The sequence below is a fragment of the Tachyglossus aculeatus genome, chromosome 2 (genome assembly GCF_015852505.1).
Source record: "Tachyglossus aculeatus isolate mTacAcu1 chromosome 2, mTacAcu1.pri, whole genome shotgun sequence".
Classification (NCBI taxonomy): Eukaryota; Metazoa; Chordata; class Mammalia; order Monotremata; family Tachyglossidae; genus Tachyglossus; species Tachyglossus aculeatus.
Genome location: NC_052067.1, coordinates 137,608,504 through 137,619,801, shown reverse-complemented (window position 1 = coordinate 137,619,801; position 11,298 = coordinate 137,608,504). Strand labels below are relative to the sequence as shown.

The 11,298-nt window shown below is 48.5% G+C and overlaps 1 non-coding gene across 1 annotated transcript; it reads left to right on the top strand.

Moving 5' to 3' along the window:
* The first annotated feature begins 11,160 nt into the window (after positions 1 to 11,160).
* Positions 11,161 to 11,298, top strand: LOC119924616. The gene has a single exon (XR_005449320.1). It is a non-coding gene; the product is annotated as a small nucleolar RNA SNORA7 (small nucleolar RNA).

The window sequence follows — 11,298 nt, the reverse complement described above, 5'->3', positions numbered from 1 at the left end:
TGTGCCTATCTGTCCTGTGCCACCCCAACCCCAGCATCTCTCATGACTGACCTATGGACAATTCATCCTTCTGCTTTGAGCATCATCTGCCCATCTTATGGTCACTTCTGCATGTTAATTGTTAACTGCTCTCTGTGATATCATCTGATTATTTTATTATTCCCATCGAATGTTAATTGTTAACGTCACTCGGTAATGTCATCACTTGCTTATTTCACTGCCATCACATGTTAATTGTAACTCCTGTCTGTGATGTCATCATCTGCTTACTTTTTGCTATCACAAAGTAATTGTTATCTGCTTTCTGTGATATCTTCATCGGTTTATTTTATTACTGCCATATCATGTTAATTGTTAACTACCCTCTGTGATGTCACCACCTACTTATATCATTGCTACTGCATTATTGTTACTGCATTTCAATTGTTAACCTCCCGCTGTGCTGTCATTTACCTTGCTGACCTCACCATGAACTATCAATTCCCCTGCTCCCAACTGCCATTCCCATTCCTCACCTCCCCCTTCCCCTCTCCCACCCAGCTCTTTTCCTCCCTTCTCCCCCCACCCCCTACCCAGGATCCCTCTGTACCAGCGCCAACCCTCAACTCCTCCCTCCCAGCCCCCTCCCTCCCCTTCTCCCCGCCCCCACCTCATCCCAGTTCTCCTTTCTCATTGCCACCACTCTTCCCACTCTTCCCACCCAGGCCCCCGCCAACTCACCCCAATCCAAACCCTCCCCTCCCCTTGCACCCTTCCCCTTCCCTCCTCTCCCTGCACAGCTGCTGCTAAGTGTGGCCTTTGGAACCCCCGCTCCATGATAGGTAACCTCCTTTTCATCCTGGATTTATTCCTTTCCAGCTCTCTCTCCTCCTCCTCGCGCTAACTGAAACATAGCTGTCTCTGGATGACATGGTCTCTTCTGCTGCTGTCTCCAGTGGAGGCCTTTTCTTCTCCCACTCCCCCAGACTCACTGGAAAAGGAGGAGTTGTCAGTTTCCTTCTCGGTCCCCAATATCACTTTTGCATTACCCGTCCTCCCAATCAATCAATCGATTGCGTTTATTGAGCACTTACTGTGTGCAGAGCACTGTACTAAGCACTTGGGAAGTACAAGTTGGCAACATAGAGAGATGGTCCCTACCCAACAGTGGGCTCACAGTCTAGAAGGGGGAGACAGAGAACAAAACAAAACATTTTAACAAAATAAAATAAATAGACTAGATATGTACAAGTAAAATAAATAAATAAATAGAGTAATAAATACGTACAAACATATGCACATATATACAGGTGCTGTGGGGAAGGGAAGGAGGTAAGGTAGGGGGGATGGAGAGGGGAAGGAGGGGGAGAGGAAAGAGGGAGCTCAGTCTGGGAAGGCCTCCTGGAGGAGGTGAGCTCTCAGTAGGGCCTTGAAGGGAGGAAGAGAGCTAGCTTGGCGGATGTGGGGAGGGAGGGCATTCCAGGCCAGGGGGATGACGTGGGCCGGGGGTCGACGGCGGGACAGGCAAGAGCGAGGCACGGTGAGGAGATTAGTGGCAGAGGAGTGGAGGGTGCGGGCTGGGCTGTAGAAGGAGAGAAGGGAGGTGAGGTAGGAGGGGGCAAGGTGATGGACAGCCTTGAAGCCCAGGGTGAGGAGTTTCTGCTTGAAACTCCACCTTCCCTTTCCTTCCCCTCCTTTGAAGCCCACAGTATTCGCCTCTATCGCCCCCTCCAGATTCTTGTAGCTGTCATCTACCACCCCTCCCCCCCCGGCCCCACCTACACCTTCTTTAACGATTTTGACCCCTTTCTCACCTTCCTTCTCTCATTTTCCATGCCCACTCTGATCCGCGGAGACTTCAACATCCACATGGATGTCCCTGGTGACTTCTCTGCCATGCGCCTTCTATCTCTCCTCGACACTGCCAACCTCCTGCTCCACCCCACCTCGCCCACTCACCAACTTGGTCACACCCTTGACCTCATCATCTCCTACCACTGCACTATCTCCACCCTCACCAACTCTGAAATCCCTCTCTGATCATAACCTTCTCACCTGCCTCCTCACTTACTCTCCTCTCCCCTGTAAATCTATATTACTACCTTACAGAGACCTCCGCTCTCTCGACCCCATCCATCTTTCTGAGCATATCACACCCCATCTCGTCTCCCTTTCCTCTCTACCCAGTCTTGATGATGAGATTACTGTTCTCAACTCTACCCTCTCTACTCAGCTCAACTCGCTTGCTCCCCTTTCCCTTTGCCACTCTCGTACCACTAACCCACAGCCCTGGATCACTGCCACTGTCAGCCTCCTTCGCTCTTATGCTCAAGCTGCTGAACGCTGCTGGTGAAAGTCTGAACACCAAGCCAACCTCGTTCACTGCAAGTTTATCCTTTCCGGCCTTAACTCTGCCTTCTCTTCTGCCAGACAAAACTATTTCTCCTCCCTTAATGACACACATGCCCGTCATCCCCATCAGGTCTTCCGCATATTTAACTTCCTTCTCAGGCCCCCTGTTCCTCCCCCTCCTCCTTCCCTCACCCCCAACGATCTGGCCTCCTACTTCATTAGTAAAATTAACTCCATCAGGTCTGAGCTCCCCAAAGTCACTCCTCCCCCTTCTCTAACCCCCCTGCTCTCAACCCTCTCTGCTACTCTTCCATCCTTTCCAGCAATATCCTCAGATGAGATCTCCTCCCTCATCTCAAGTGCCACTCCAGCCACCTGAGCTTCTGACCCCATTCCCTCTCATCTTATGAAAATCTCGGCCCGTCCCTCCTCCCCTCCTTAACTTCCATCTTCAACTGCTCACTCTCCACTTGTTCCTTCCCCTCTGCCTTCAGACATGCCCACGTCTCCCCCATCCTAAAAAACCCCTCTCTTGACCCCACCTCCCCTTCTAGTTATCACCCTATCTCCCTCCTATCATTCCTTTCCAAACTCCTTGAATGAGTAGTCTACACCCGCTGCCTCGAATTTCTCAATGCCAACTCTCTCCTCAACCCCCTCCAATCTGGCTTCTGTCCCCTACATTCCACAGAAACTGCCCTCTCAAAGGTCACCAATGACCTCCTGCTTGCCAAATCCAACGGCTCCTACTCTAACCTAATCCCCCTTGACCTCTCAGCTGCCTTTGACATTGTGGACCACCACATACTCCTCAACTTCTCTCCCAAACCCTGCATGCTCCCTGACTTTTCCATCACTGTAGATGGCACTACCATCCTTCCTATCTCACAAGCCTACCACCTTGGTGTCATCCTGGACTCTACTCTCTCGTTCACCCCTCACATTCAATCGTCACCAAAACCTGCCAGCCTCACCTCTGCAACATCACCAAGATTCGCCCTTTCCTCTCCATCCAAACTGCTACCCTGCTGGTTCAATCTGTCATCCTATCCCAACTGGATTACTGCATCAGCCTCCTCTCTGATCTCCCATCCTCCTGTCTCTCCCTTCTTCAGTCTATATATACTTCATGCTGCTGTCTGGATCATCTTTGTGCAGAAATGCTCTGGGCATGTTATTTCCCTCCTCAAAAATCTCCAGTGGCTACCAGTCAACCCCCACATCAAGCAAAAACTCTTCACTCTCAGCTTCAAGGCTCTCCATCACCTCACCCCCTCCTACCTCACCTCCCTTCTCTCCTTCTCCAGCCCAGCCTGCACCCTCCACTCCTCTGCTCCTAACCTCACTGTGCCTCATTCTTGCCTGTCCCACCGTCGACCCCCAGCCCATGTCCTCCCCCTGTCCTGGAATGCCCTCCCTCCACACATCTGCCAAGCTAGCTCTCTTCCTCCCTTAAAAGCCCTACTGAGAGCTCACCTTCTCCAGGAGGCCTTCCCAGACTGAGCCCCCTTTTTCCTCTCCTCCTCCCCATCCCCCCCACCCTACCTCCTACCCTCCCCACAGCACCAGATTTATTACTCTATTTGTTTCACTTGTACATATTTGCTATTCTATTTATTTTGTTAATGATGTGCATCTAACTTTATTTGTATTTATTCTGTTGACTTGACACCTGTCCACATGTTTTGTTTTGTTGTCTGTCTCCCCCTTCTAGTCTGTGAGCCCATTGTTGGGTAGGAACCGTCTCTATATGTTGCCAAGTTGTACTTTCCAAGCACTTACTACAGTGCTCTGCACACAGTAAGTGCTCAATAAATGCGATTGAATGAAATGAATGAATGAATAAATATGAATGAATGAATAATTAAATACGATTGAATGAATGAATGAAGGAATTTAGGATCTAGCCAGAGGAGACTGGAAATAAAATTAATCACAGGTAGGAGAAGCAGTTTAGCTTAATGGAAAGAGCCCGGGTCTGTAAGTCAGAGGACCTGCATTCTAATAACATCTCTGGCACTTGCCTGCTGTGTGTCCTTTGACAAGACACTTAATTTACCTGCACCTCAGTTACCTCATCTGTAAAATGAGGATTAAGACTGTGAGACCCTCATTGGACTGGGACTGTGCCCCACCCTATTGGCTTATGTTCACCCCAGTGCTAAGTACAGTGCATGAAACATAGTAAGCGCTTAGCAAATAGAACAATTGTTATTATTATTCTAATCCTGGCTCTGCCCATTGTTTTCTGTGTGACCTTGGACAAGTCACTTAAGTTCTCTATGCCTCAGTTCTCCAGTGTTCCCTCCTACTCATACTGTGAGACGGGGACAGTGTCTAACCTAATTACCTTATATTTACCCCAGTGATTAGAACAATGTTCATGCCACATAGTAAATGCTTAACGAATATCTTAAAAAAAAAACTGAAAAGAAGGATATGTCCTAGCTGTTGTGAGGGTGGGGATGGGGTGAGTATCCAAGTGCTTAGGAGGTGCAGACTGAACTGCATGGGTGATTCAGTAGGGAGAGAAAATAGGGTGAGGAAAACTGACTGGTCAGACAGACTTGACTCTGAGGTTTTTCCAGCCCCTCTGGGCAACTCTCAGGATGGGCTAGAGGCCTGAGAGAACCAAACTGAGAATCAGGCCAGTCGGTGATGGTGGACACGTGGGCTTGCTCCCTGATCAGAGGGACTCTGGCCAACATCTCTGGCCCCATCTTCCAACAGAGCTGGTGTCTCCATCTGCCTCTTCTCTCAGTCAGTCAGTCATTCAGTCAGGATGGTGGGGCATGGGGAGAATGAGACCAGCACTTCCTTATTCTTGCAAACAACCTTCCCTCCGGGCTCTTCTGTCTCTGTACCTCCTAACCCTCTTTCCATCCACTGGGACCCTTGCCACACTATTAGACTACCCTCAGGCATTCCCCTGCTCCCAAACCCAAGCTGACTGGTAGTGTTGGGTTTGGCAGGGCTGGGCAGACTCGGGGCCATGGGGCAGGAGCAGGGGCAGCAGCTGGGGATGAACTGCCCATCCTGAACATGGTGGGAAGTGTCTCTGGTCATTCCAGAGGGTTCCATCTCACAGTCAGTCAGTCAATTGTATTTACAGAGCAGTTACCATGTGCAATGGGGAGAGGACAATACAATCAGAAACAGGGATGTATTCCCTGCCCACAGCAAGCCTGCAGTCTAGAAGAGGTGCAGCCAGGGAAGGAGTGAGGTGGCAAGGTGAGAGGTTGGGTATAGGCCAGGGTCAGGAATGCTGGGAGGGTCAGGAGCCAGGATGGTGGCAGTGGTTGGGGGGTGCCATGGGTACAAAGGGAGAGAGTAAGAGTTGAGGGCCCCAGGGGTGCAGGGGAAGAGGCCAGTGCTGGGGAGGGGCAGGGGCTGGGGATGCCAGGGTTGCTGGGAAGAGGCAGGGTTGCTGGGGAGAGACAGGGACTCAATCTAGGTAACATTCTGATGATGATGACGATGGTATTTCTTAAATGCTTACTACGTGCCAAGCACTGTTGTAAGTGTTGGGGTAGATACAAGGTAATCAGGTTGTCCCACATGGGGCTCACAATCTTAATCCTCATTTTGCTGATGAGGTAAATGAGATATAGAGAAGTTAAGTGGCTTGCCCAAGGTCACACAGTGGACAAGTGGGGGAGGTGGGATTGGAACCCAAGTCCTTAGACTCCCAAGCCCGGGCTCTTGCCACTAAGCCATGGTGCTTCTCCATTTTGATAGTTAATGAATAAGCAGGAATGATACAATAGGAGTCACACCCATGACCCTTTCCCATCTCCCATGGCTGGCTGAAAGTTCCTCTCTGGCCACAGACAGGCAGATGTGGTCACTATCCCTCCCCCAACCAGGTGCTCATCCTGGGGGGGTAGTGGTCAACAAATGATCATCCACTTGGCTGGACCTCCACCCCCAAACTGCTCCTTCCACAAGGCTTCTTAGTTATTGATTGACTAACACCTGTCTCTCCAGCCACCTACCAGTCCTGCCTCCCTCTCTCTGCCAATTTACCCAATCACATCACTCCCCAAAACTAAGGCTCACTTTACTGTCATGGAAGCCTGGTCCCTTTCTCCACAGCCACAAACCCCAGCTCCTCCAGCAGGTTTTCCTCAACTCATCCTCCCCACCTCTCTCTTCTCACCCCATTGGGCACCTTCCGTGAGACAAGGAGACTGAAAGGGAAACAGCTCCTGGAGGTACCAACCCTAAGTAGAATAATAATGATGATTAAATAATTATGATATTTGTTAAGCACTTCCTATATGCCAAGCATTGTTCTAAGAACTGAGGTAGATACAAGTTAATCAGGTTGGATGTAGTCCTTTTCCCACATGGGGCACATAGTCTCAATTCCTGTTTTACAGATGAGGTAACTGAGGCCCAGAGAAGTGAAGTAACTTTCCCAAGGTCAAATAGCAGACAAGTGGCTGAAGTGGGATTAGAACCCATGTCCTTCTGACTCCCAGGCCGGTGCTGAATGCATGGCTTAGTGGAAAGAGCATGGGCTTGGGAGTCAGAGATAGTGGGTCCTAATCCTGGCTCCACCACTGGCCGGTGTTTGGCTTTGGGCAAGTCACTTAAATTTTCTGGGCCTCAGTTACCTCATCTGTAAAACGTGGATTAATACAGTGAGCCCCACATGGGACAACCCGATTACCTTGTATCTACCTCAGTGGTTAGAACAGTACTTGACATATAGTAAGGGCTTAACAAATACCATCATTATTATTCCATGCTGCTTCTCATCTTTTACAGGAATCTGAGGTATAGGGAATGGGTCTGTTCTAGTGCAATTGAATGTTCTCTTCAGTTATTTCAGTTATTTCCACTGAGCTTCAGTTACCTCATCTGGAAAATAGGGATTAAGACTGTGAGCCCGACGTGGGACAACCTGACCACCTTGTGTTCCCCCCAGCACTTAGAACAGTGCTTGGCACATAGTAAGTGCTTAACAAATGCCATCGTCATTATTATTTTTATTTCAGTGGCTTTTTTTTTCTGGAACAGGAGCTGGGCCAGTTGGGAGGAACTGGATTCTGTCCAAGGAAATGCAAAGCATTGCAAATGCCCAGGTACCTGGAGGTGGGAGCCAGACTAGGGTGGACTGGCCTCTCAAGGTCTCTCAGCCTGGAACCCTTCCTAGTTTGCCATTTTTCATTCATTCATTCATTCAATCGTATTTATTGAGCACTTCCTGTGTGCAGAGCATGTACTAAGCGCTTGGGAAGTACAAGTTGGCAACATATAGAGATGGTCCCTACCCAATAGTGGGCTTACAGTCTATAAGGGGGAGACAGAGAACAAAACAAAACATATTAATAAAATAAAATAAATAGAATAAATGTGTACAAATAAAATAAATAAATAAAGAGTAATAAATATGTACAAGCATATATACATATATACAGGTCCTGTGGGGAGGGGAAGGAGGTAAGGTGGGGGGGGATGGGGAGGGGGAGGGCGGGGAGGAAGGAAGGGGCTCAGTCTGGGAAGGCCTCCTGGAGGAGGTGAGCTCTCAGTTTGTGAACTAGTCCCTGTCCTACATGGAGATCACAGTCTGAAGGGGGCATCTAGAATGGAACTTGAATCCCCATTTTTCAGATGAGGAAACTGAGGCCCAATCGATCTTTCAATTAATGGTATTCATTGAATGCTTACTGGACTTAGAATATGGTGCTAAAGTCTTGGGAGAGTATAATACAATAGGGTTGGCAAACATGATTCCTGCCTTACAGGAGCTTACAATGTAGTTAGGGAGACAGACATGGAAATAATTACAGTTAGGGGAACTGTGAGAGTATAAAGATGTGTAAGTAAGTGCTGTGGGGCTACGGCTGGGGTGAGTATCCAAGGATTTAAGGGGTAGAGACCCAAGTGCATCAGTGACTCAGAGGGGAGGGAGAATAGAGCAGGGAGAATAACAAATACCATAATTATCAGAATAGATTGGGGAATGAAATGTTAAGTCAGGGAAAGTTTCTTGGAGGAGATGTGATTTTAGGAGGGCTATGAAGAGAAGCAGTGTGCCTTAATGGAAAATGCATCTGCCTGATAGTCAGGAGAACTGAGTTCTAATCCTGGATCCACCACCTGTCTGCTGTATGGCTTTTGACAAGTCACTTAACTTCTCTGTCCCTCAGGTACCTCATCTGCAAAATACAGATTAAGACTGTGATCCTAAGAGGGACAGGGCTTGTGTCCAACATGATTAACTTGTATGTACTCCAGAGCTTAGTACAGTGCTTGGCACATAGCTAGTGCTAAACACGTAACTTTTTTTAAAAAAAGAAAGGGGATTTGTGGATCTGAAGGGGAAAGGGGCTCCAAGCCAGAAGGAAGATATGAGCAAGATGTCAGTGGTGAGACAGATGAGCCTAAGGTATGGTATGTATGTGGGCATTTAATTAAAGTGTTTGTGCTGGATAGTAGTAGTTGAGCAGCAAGGTAAAGTAGGTGAGAGAGAGATGACTGAGTGTCTTAAAGGTGAAGGGAGGGAGTTTCTATATAATGAGGAGAACCACTGGATGTATTTGAAGGTGTGAAGAGGCATGTGCAGAATGGTTTCAGGAAGGAGACAAGCCAACTGACAGGTGGGTCTGAGAAATGTGGAAAAGCACACCTGCTTCCACCAGAGATTACTGACCTCTGAGGGTCAGGGAAAAGCACCCTGTGGTTGGCAGAGACTCTCTGCCAGCCTCAGACTAGAGGTACAGAAAAGCTGGGGATGGATGGAGGGACAGGGAGGGAAGCCCAGGAATGATGTTAATCAGGGATGGCTTCCTGGAAGAGGAAGACCAGCTAGAGGTTTGAAAGAAGCAAAGGCCTAGTGGATAGAGCACGGGTCTGGAAGTCAGAGAGACCTGGGTTCTAATTCAGACTCCCTCAATTTGTCTCGCAACTCTGTCTTCCTCTCTCAAGAGCTTAGTAGAGTCACTTCAATCTATTAAGTGCTTACTAATTTCCAGGTACTATACCTAGCCCTGGAGTAATACAAGCTAATCAGTTTGGACACAGTTCCTGCCCCACCTGTGGCTCACTGTCTTAATTCCTATTTTACAGATGAATTAATCCATCAATCAATCTGTAATCATCTGTATTATGGGACTTAAAACAGTGAGTCACATGTGGGACAGGGACTGTGTCCAAACTGATTAGTTTGTATCTACAGCAAGGTTTATTACAGTGCCTGGTACATAGTGAGGGCTTAATTGATTTATTGACATGGATGGGGGAAGAAGAGAAGGGAGGACATTTCAGATATGGGGAATGGCAGAGGATATGCCTCATGAGAAGGTCTTCCAAGAAATAATAATTGAGGTACTTGTTAAGCTCTTGTTAATGTACCAAACACTGCACTAAGAGCTGGGAAAGATAGAAAGTCATTTCCATCACTTTCAGTCAGAGGAGCCCAGTCTCTCGGGTTAGTGGAGATACGGCCCTTGGGGGTTTGGTCTCAGGTCCCTCATCAGGAAACCCAAGGGCCTTCCGCTCTTTGCCACCCCTCTGGTCCTGATGGCAATTCCAATCTGAGCCAACCTCTCTCAAGTGCCCAGGGAACCTGAGGTCACTTGGGAGGAGAAGCATCATTGGTTGGTGTGGCTACTGCTTTTGCTGGTGTGGTTATGCCAGACAGTGGCCAGGTGCCCCATCTACTTTGGGCATGCAGGCTTCCTGGACAAGGTAAGTGAAGAAATGTGGTACCTGGAACGGTTTCCACCTATCTCATCCTGTGACCAAGAGGAACGCACCGGTCCTCCCCAGGGTTTCTGGGCAGAGTCAGGGGTCTTGAGTACCGAATGAGGGTTTCTGGCTGGTTGAAAGGGTAGGTGGGAGAAAAAGAAGATGCAATGTCTGTTCAGGGAAGATACATGGAGGAGAAGGAGAGGGAGGGCCGGGGTGTCGTGAAGAGGGGGCTTTAAGGAGACAGCTCCTCCAAGTAGTTTCCCTTCTGCAAAGCAAGGTGAGCTTTAGTGCTTTGCATATGGATTCATCCATCCCCACAGTCAGTCTTTATTGAGCACTTACTGTGTGCAGAACACTGGATTAAGTGCTTGGGAGAGTACAATGTAACAATGCACACAACAGACACATTCCCTGTCCACATCGAGCCATCTCCAGGCACTGCCCACCAGCAGCTTCTCTGGGTTCCACCTGGGGAGGGGAGATGTGGGTTGTGGTTCCTACTGATGGGTGTGGGGCTTGCAGATAGGAGCCACCCTCCATAGAGAACACTGAAGAGAAATCCACCAGTTTGCACTGAGACTGAGAGGACCCTGCTAAGATGGGAAGGAGGTGGGCAAGTGTGGAATCCTCAGGTTGGGAGGGTGGGGTGGGTGGGGCGCTGACAGAGATTATGACAGGGATAGATTTAGGACATGATTCAGCTGGAAATAGACTGCTCAGGTCAGAGATTAGATTGCCAGGAGATTGGGGTGATGCAAAAACCATGACATTTTCCTCTGGAAAGGAGTATTGGTTGAGTGATTGGAATGACCCAGTTTCATCTCCACTAGGAGCAGGGAAATAAACATGGATGAAATCTACAGTCTGGGGGATGTAGGGTAGGTTTAGACCAGCTTATCATAGTGGGAAGAGCACAGATATGAAGTCAGGAGACCTGGGTTCTAGCCCCGACTGTCAATGACCTGCTTATTAAACCTCAGCAACATCACTTAACCTCTCTTGACCTCAGATTCCTTTCCTATAAAAAGGAGTCAATGATCCTTGTCTCTCTCATAAATATGTGGTGAGGGTTAAATGCAGATGCTTTCTATGAGTTTTTGAAATATGAAAGCTCCTGTACTTTGAGGAACCCTCTCAGGGTCACAACTGGAGAGTTTCTAGTACTCTATCAGTCTCGGTTACAAGAGAGACAGTCAAGCAGAGGAATACCCATTCAATTCCTAATTTGGGCAGTGGTTAGCAAGTGGAAGGCAATCTGCTACAAGT